This window comes from Anneissia japonica, unplaced genomic scaffold (assembly GCF_011630105.1).
Source record: "Anneissia japonica isolate Jap-2015-1 unplaced genomic scaffold, ASM1163010v1 scaffold2266_len499427_cov150, whole genome shotgun sequence".
Taxonomy (NCBI): domain Eukaryota; kingdom Metazoa; phylum Echinodermata; class Crinoidea; order Comatulida; family Comatulidae; genus Anneissia; species Anneissia japonica.
The window spans coordinates 383,134-392,100 of NW_022711849.1; the positions used below are offsets into that span (position 1 = coordinate 383,134).

Here is an 8,967-nt window from a genome sequence, read left to right on the forward strand (position 1 = left end):
CATACATACTTTAAACATCAAAATTGGCTTAAAATAACTGTTTCTTTTATCAGTTGTAAGTATTGGCTTATTTTTATTGTAAGAACGAAAGTGATGTCAATAAATAATGTTTGTAAAGGGTCCCGGTTGTCACAGGTTAATAAAATTTAATTCAGACGAAAGTAGAAAGCTGTATCTTTCATTCGGTACACGAATTAACCGTGTCCGGTCATGTCCGGTCGAGATATTAAGATCATAATGTGCCCCCAAATCTGTTCGTTCGGCCTCTGTAGCGCGCTCATGGGTAAGCCTAGGACTACGCTTAGTCTCATTTGTAGTTTACGTCCAGGTCTTCACTTTACTTACGATTGTCAAGTTTGGCCCTTAAAAACGAAAAAATTAAAAAAACACTGTTCACTTTTTTACTTACTTTGTCCACGTATTCCTTTGTTTTTAATAATTATAACGAAAATAATTTTTTTGTAGGCCTAGGCTTTATAGGCCTAGGCTAGCTGTCTGCTGAGTCCTGCCCATGGTCCTACCTATCATTTTCATTTAAAAATCATTTTCTCCAGGCTAGGGGCCGACCGATTATTATACAGTAATTATATTTATTTATAGCCATAGATACTGTAACTTAGTTTTGTCCATATCGACAGGCACACATTTTTATTTATTGATTTTGCAACAGTTTTTCATGTTGGAAATGCTTTTTACTTCATTTTATAGAATCATGAACAACCACTCCATCTGAGGTCTTCCTGAGAATTTCCTGATGATGATGGCAAAAAACACCATTGACGAATTGCATCTTCGAAGAAAGAAGAAAACCAGATCATGTGTGGCATGCCAATATTTTTCCAAACCAAACGGTTCTTTTCAGATCCACCAAATTACAAATTATGAGATTTGAAGTTGTCTTCTTTGCTTGTCATTATTCTAAATATTTGAAAAGTAAAACAATTACCCTAACAGTATTAACTCACCATTCATCATACTCACTATCTGATCAAAATTATGTACATTCATCACTTCACTAAAATTTCATCTGTGCATGATGCAGGATACATTTTAATCAACAAACAATTACACTTACGGTACCGTTAAGTCTCACCTGTGTATTTATTACCAAATTAAATTTCTACTATTTACATAAAGCCCATCCAACAATTTATGACAGTTCCTTCCTTTTTTATAACTTTGCCACTTTCATTCTTTTAACATACACTTTTAAAAAAGCATTGGTTTTTATCCAACATTTACAACTATACAGTAGTTGCTTTAAAGCATTAAAAAATTGCGTCTCCAGGTCTTTTGCCAATAAAATAACATGCTTTGCATTATGTGACGGGTCAATGTTGATGCAATAGCCCTTCTCCCCTCCAATAATAGCATTGTCTTCCAAAAATTTACTTGCCGGTCTATCAACCCCTGAAAAATAAAAGTGTATCCCTGTGAAAATTTACCATTTACAGTATATCATAGTTTTTGATGAAATATGGGTGGTGGAGAATTATCATAATATATTAATTTTTATATATAGTTAATCAGTAAAGAATATAATAAAAATGAAAATGCATAAATATTAAATTTAGTATTGACACACAAGTTATCATAACCTAGGCCTAGCTACTAGGCTGCATAATTACAGGCCCTAGTCTATCAGCAAGTAGTGTTGGCCTATGGTAGGCTCTACACTGGCCTACTAACTTTTATTATTAATGAATTAGAGAATGTTAATATAGCCTAAGGCCTTAATTGTGTTCTGGTACTGGCCATCACGACAGGTACCAGTGGTAAGCTAAGGCCTAGTATTCACTAAAACTAACATAGCTAGGCCTAGGCCTTTTTAATTAAATATCAAAGATCAAGAAGATCGTGTAGGCTCCTCCTAGGCATATTCCCAGATCTACTCCCGGTCTAGGCCTACCTAGCCTGCAACCTGCCCTGTAGGTAAAAATAATACACTTGCACACTCTCTTCAAAACACACATGCCAATTAAAACATCACCATTTAATTGGTTTTCTATTTTTCCTGTTGCCTCCAGTTCCTATAGGCCTAATTAAGGCCTAGGCCTAAATCGATACTTCAATCACGACGATCTCGCTCGTGATACGTTGCTATGTTATGATTGTAAAGAGCTATCGACGCATGCGCGTTTGCCGATTTCAGCTTATCTCGTTGTCAAGTACGTTACGTAACGGTGAGATAATTACGATCGCGGCGAGGAGGTCTGTACATTTGATCTTCGCTCGATGTTACTCCTTCTGTTCTATTTTCTCTATGTAGCAAGTAATTGAACTTGTATAATGCTGACATAGCATGCATGCATGCAGTACACTATTGTCCACACCGGGGAATCTACATAGCACCAACAACAAAGTGGCAAAAACACACAAACAATGTAATACAATCCTATTTTAAATTGTAAAATCCATAGTATCGGTATTGTGATTGGTGCAGAAGTTACGATTCATGTTCTCAACCTTTAAGTCAGGGTTTGAATCCCATTCTGAGCACTTGGTCGTCATTGAGCAAGGCACTATGTATCACTGCTATCACCGTCTGCTCAGGACTAGTAGGTTCAAATGCCAATGCACAAAAAGTACAACATTCTGGAATGCTCCCCTGATGAGCTGCGATGTGTTCTGAAGGCATTTCTTCCAATTGCAAAAAACTTGAATGAAAGGCAGACTTATTTCCAGTGCGTTCCTCCTGGTGGTAAATTTTTTTATATACTGGTAGTCAATCATTCACTTCTATAGGTGTGTTCGAGCAAGGAGAAATCTGTGCGAGTTCTGTTAAATTACCCCTAATTTAAAAACTGTGTGTTGCTCGAACAAGTGTCAAATGTAAAAAGACGTTTGGAGCACACACACCTATTTTGACCATCAAATATCAGGGTAGATAACCGTGTAAGGTCACATGCGTTGACCAAAGGCCTCTTTTACAACCATTAATCATGTGTTAATGACTCTACCATCTAATAATAAATTGAGTAAAACTGTACCGCAAACTAGGACTAGGCCTGTGTGTGCTGTATGTGCACTTATTGTCTGCTCCAGACAAGGCAAGATGTCTGATACGGACCAAGCAAACGATATACGATACAGCTAGATGGCACCCCACGAAACACTTCTGTATTATAAAGAAATTGCTACAAAGATTGACGGTGAGCATGAGGCCCACAAAAAAACTGAAAAATGTACTTGCGACACAATTCACCCCGACAAAGAAAAATAATAAATCGGGACGGGCGTTATGACTTCGCCCTACTATGAAATGATCAGGAAGTATGACCTTTAAAGTACTTCTGAGGTAACTTCTCAAGACGGTGTACCACAGGTTGATTTTGTACTTGCACGCAGGGATCATATAAGGAGTATTTCTGTGCGATTACCTGGCATATACACGGTATTGAAAATGCATGTACCGCTCAAACGCACCATATGCAGAAAATTACATGTTCTGAAACATGCACACATAGGCAATGTTGAACATGGGACGTCTCTTCAAAAAAGATGAGTTAATGTGAAGGACAGTGATGGAACGGACCTTTTTGGAGTGTCAATCAATCAATCAACAAGGATTTGCAAACAGTAGCTCCAATATCCACGGTAGAACGAAATGTTCAGTGGCGCTGTGAGAATGGTATTACTCAAGGTGCACATTAAATACTGAGGCTATTAACATTAATCAAACTTAACAACTGACCAATCAGGACAGTACACACTTGTCCCACAAACGCAAGTGTGTACGTATATTTATACTGTGGTTTTTGCGGGACCTTAGCGTATCCAGGGGCGGGACTTACAACCGATGTCGAGGCAGCGTTGCTTTCACTATTGCGTATGCAGAAACACACTGGAAATTCGGTGTAACAGCAGCTTTTGCTTCGGCCTAGAGCTTCAGGTCTGGGACAACTAATATTAGGTGACTTAATTTATTAATAGTTCCACTAATTCTACACAGGTACAGCTCAATCAGCGGGTGAATTTCTTGCACAGACAAGGTAGTATATTGTCCATACAGAATTTAAGTCACTTAGATAATATACTATTTAGGTATTACAATGGATAATACACACCCCCAGAATTGGCCTTGCTCTATTTAATTCACATCTCACATTCATTCTATTCATTTTATTTAAATCGGCAAAGATAAAGAGATCAAAATACAATTACGAAAGAAAGCAAAATTTATATCAGCGAAGAAAAGCGTGCAAGTGTAATTGTTGTAAAGTAGGTGCTGCTAATGGAGACAATTTACCAAAAAAGCTACCGGTAATTGTATTAGTATTTCCCATTAATCTTTTAATTATTATAAGTATATGGACATATATAGCAGCAGCATAATGTAATAAATATTTCTAAAGGCATGAAACAGTGTTCAATCACTACTGGTACTGGGTTTGCCACCCTTGATGGCATCATCATTTACTAACATGCAATATGCCATGTCAGCAAAAAAATTAAGCTTGTTGATCTTAAGATTGGCATAACAGTTGAAATCAACGAAAACATTGAGATCTATCGACTTGCTAGAATAAGGAAGGAGTCTGACCCACTGATTGAGGTACTGTATGGTGACCCTCTGGATGAAAATGGAAATGGGAATGACAAAAAAATAGTCAAAAAAAAAAAGTCAATAAATTAATAAAAACACTACAGTTCAGAAGGGAGAGTGGTTTACAATGGGATAGGGTACCCAATAGGTGGATTTTGAACTTTTTTAACAAAAAAAATTATATGCTCATATGTCCATGGTACAATTAGTGCCTCCAGAACTATCATACTTTAAAAAGAAAGCAATGAATAAATACGTACTTAGGCGAGACTTTTTTATACCTTGTTTCGCAAACTTACCTTTTTAAAGATTATCAAAGGAGGGCGGAAAAAAACAAAACAACATTTGATCTCTCATTTAGCAAAATGGTTTTGCCAAAAACCATCTACGTGGAGGAGAAAATAAAAATAAGATTGAACTAATGAATTAAACAGTGTAATAATGAGATTGCCAAAAACCATCTACGCGGAGGAGAAAATAAAAATAAGATTGTACTAATGAATTAAACAGTGTAATGAAGAGATTGATAAATGCTTTAAATTCATATAAGACAAAAATATATATCTTATTTAGAGATTTCAGCGAAGGGGAAGCAATAATAAAAACACACATTTTTTTTTTTTTAAATGAAACTTCTAATTTTTTCTTAGCGGATGGTGCGCTAAATGGCCAAAAACATAATAATTTTCTTATTCAAAACCACCATTTTTGGCGATCGGATGGTTCACTAAAAAAGGTATAAAAATAGTCTCACCTTAATATAAAATATCAAGGAAATGGATACTAACAAAAATCAAGTTATAGGATCACACATTACAAACAACCATTTCTATTTTAGTTAGAGGAACATCATTTTGTAAATATTAATGTTCTGATATTATGATGGACAGATTACAAGAGCAACATTGAATGTTCTTTCATTTCAAAGTGTTAATGTTACCAATATGTTCATTGCCCTCACTTTGTCAATAATCAATGTTCCATGATATATTATAATTATCATTCCATGTACTCTAGAAAGCAACAACCAAGTTAAATAATGAGCAAAATCATAATATAGTATGGCTAGAAAGCATACTACTAGATGGCATAGCATAATAGCAGTGCAAGATGTCTGAAGAGAGTTTGAAACTCAGAGACACTCACCGATATACTCAGGGATTGAGCTACCAAGTCTCTTGGAGCCTACAGTATATGCATAATAAAATATTGTCAACACTTTCAATATTTCAAGACATGACTTAAATTTACAATTACACTATACAACCAAATAATAACTGTATAATAGAGCATAAAAATGCAATATTACAATATATTTTTCTCAATACAACATATTTTTTTTATGATATAATATTGAACAAAATCCCTCCATTTCCTACTGGATGCCGGTGAGCATTTTGTAGTGAAAATTTCCAGCCCCTCATCCACTTTTGCTCTAGTATTAGCACCCTTTTTACCACCATTTGTTTAACTACAGCAGGCATTTGTCTTAGTATCCTGCATTCACTTCAAAAGTATTCCCTTTATTCATTATTTGCCTCTTATGTTTATAAATTGCACCTTAGCTTCGGCAGCACTCCATTTACCGACATCCCCTAGCATTTCATTAGTTTCACCACTGGCCCCATTTTTTTTTCTCAGCCTTTCTCACATCACTTTTTGCCAGCACTTCTTTAAGAACAGAAAGAACAACAAGGAAGTCTCACTACTCTGAAACTAGGCTTACAATTACTGTCATTATATTAACTCATCCCTTGGCAGTTCCAAGAATTTTAAAAAAAGGAAGCCCATGGTTAATGCTGAGGTACCAAATTTTATGTCTACAGTATGGCCAGTAAAGACACTCTCATTCTAGTATACATATCATGCCATTGAGCATTACTGTATCTCTTTGTTTGCTGCTAAACTACTGTATTCATACCTCTCAAACTTTAGATGCATGCGAGACCTTCATAGTCCACCCAGTCTAGGTACTCACCTGATGCAGGCCGCGAGTCAAGCGCACACCTGATCCAGGCCCAAAAATGCATTATTAATACAAAGAATTTGACAGTATAGCAAAAAATTGTATATAAAAAAGCTAATGAGAATGTCTTTGCTCTTACTGCACTACATACAATACTCTAGCATACTTTCTTCAAAATCTCAATGAAACATAATTTCATTTGTAACTGTACAGCGGCAGTATACTCAATGATGGGCCAACTGACTACTGACAGTATAAGTTCCTAAACAGGGAATAGTGTTTCAATAATATCACTTACTATTATTGAAAACTATTCTCTCTATATGATTGTGTTCAATAATATTGCTTACTCATTATTACAGATTCATTTTCTCTTTATTTTTTATACTTTATGCCTTTTTTGCAAGTTATCATTTTTCCAGTACGGAAAACCAGAAAATTTGTAAGGTTGGAAAGTAAAAGTCATGACGATCTTGATTATATACACCGAGATGGCTGGCAGTGGTGATTGTGGTAGTGGCAGTGGTGACCATGGTGGTGGGTGTGAAATCATTGTGGTGGCAGAGGAAGTATCCCATATTATAATAGTGTTGAATACAATTCAAATACACCTACTCGTTGGACAGGCCAGACATTTAATAAGTATCGCAACAAAACAAGGTTAAAGGAGGTTAAGTATATAGATATGGCCAATATTATAATCTTGGTATGTGTGGTCTACTTAAGTAAGCTATTCAAACCTGGACACCTAGTACGACCTTGGTGCAATTATAAATAGATGGCTTCACTATTAATTCTATAGGATGCATAAATGATATGGCTGAGCAAAATGCTCTTTTATCAGCCATTTATGTTATCAACCTTTAGATGAGCATCAATTACATGCAGAACAATAGCAATGGAATTTTGCTCCTGTTGTAATTTGGGTACAATTATGTTTTCTTTATAATTACATGGTATAGTAAACATTTTACCTTACTGATTTAAAATTTACCAATGTTTACATAGCGCTCCTTGAAATGTTCCAAGCGAGTATAAACAATAATCAATTACAAATTTTGACTTGGCTTGGATAAATGTTGACATAACTGTATAGGATATTTACCTTTACCCAGTCTGTACAATAACAAGGTTTGTGCCATGCCATACCTTATATAATGTACAGTAGGCCTGTGTGTTGCATGGTGCCATATTTTCATGACTAAAAATAATGCTTACTGTATTAAATCAAATCATATCTAATCTTTATTGTCCAAATATAACAAAAACCTATACTGGAAATTAGTCAAACAGAAACCCTACCAATGAACACAAATTGCACAATTATTAAATTTATGAAGTTAGGGTTAAGGTAATCGTATTATAAAAAAATATTAGAAGACACATAAGACCGTCGAGTTACTTGGGTTAGAAGTCAATACCAACCAAACAAATTTTGCCCAGGCTCAGTGGTCTTGTTATTATTTCATATACTTTCCAAAGATAGAAAATTATGACTGTACATCAGTATATTACTGTACTACATAGGGGATATCAGGGCTAGAAATTAGCGGTCGCCCGGTCACCAGTGGCGACCTTTTTTGGTGTCGGGCGATAACAAATGTTTTGCGTATCGCCCCGTTTGGCGACCCTTACTATTTTGGATTGATGAAAAAATTACCAACTACTTTTAGCCATTTTGGCGAAGGCTTAAAATCATTTAAAAGTTTCAAATACTTGCTAAAATACATTGGGTTTTTTTTTTTCGTCCGAGCTCCATTTTTCGCAAATCCATCATAGCCATGCAAAGTTTATTTGTGTTGTTGTATTGGTAGTCTAGCTGCAAACGTCATTGTGTGCTTCGCATTTTGTTATCCGTTATTTTAACGCGGTGGATGCAGGGCAGTGGCTGTATGACGACGACTATATGAAGGCGAATCACCTCATGACAATTACATGAAGGAACTATATTCACGACAGCCGGATAGCTGGAAGTGTACCCTTTGGGCGCAAACTGGCGACAAAGTATACCTAAAGGCAGCGGACCATCGGGTACATAACGACTTCCGAGCTTGTTTGTCCATGGAGGACTACCTATGCTTAGGCAGGATCAAGGTCTATGCATGCGATGGTGGTAGATTCATAATTATTTAATCAATGATTTTGTGTTCTCGCCTGATATGTAAAATACATTTAAGTTAAATGCGTGTAATATTTTAAGAATGCACCACGTGGGTTGCTCTGTTACACGGTGTAGGTACCAGAGTGACGGCAGTAGGCACCTAGGCCTAGTAGTAGCGGTTTAATCTGCCAAGGCTAGGCCTAGGCTACAGTAGGTCCAGATCGTAAGTCCTTGATCATTGCAGTGAAAAATTTGGGCCTATTTCCAGATGATCAGACCCAAGCCAATTTTGAATAATCCTTGTTGGAACTTTATGTCCTGATACATAATTATGCTGAAAATGCATAAAATACA

At 36.1% G+C, this 8,967-nt stretch overlaps 1 protein-coding gene across 1 annotated transcript in view; it reads right to left on the reverse strand.

Moving 5' to 3' along the window:
• Positions 1-5,727, reverse strand: part of LOC117107604 (collagen alpha-1(I) chain-like) — a 124,761-nt gene extending 119,034 nt beyond the window's left edge. Inside the window, exon 1 of the mRNA XM_033249307.1 lies at positions 5,693-5,727. The gene's annotated coding sequence lies outside the window, so the exon portion shown is untranslated. The remainder of the gene's footprint in view (positions 1-5,692) is intronic.
• Between the last annotated feature and the right edge of the window lie 3,240 nt (positions 5,728-8,967).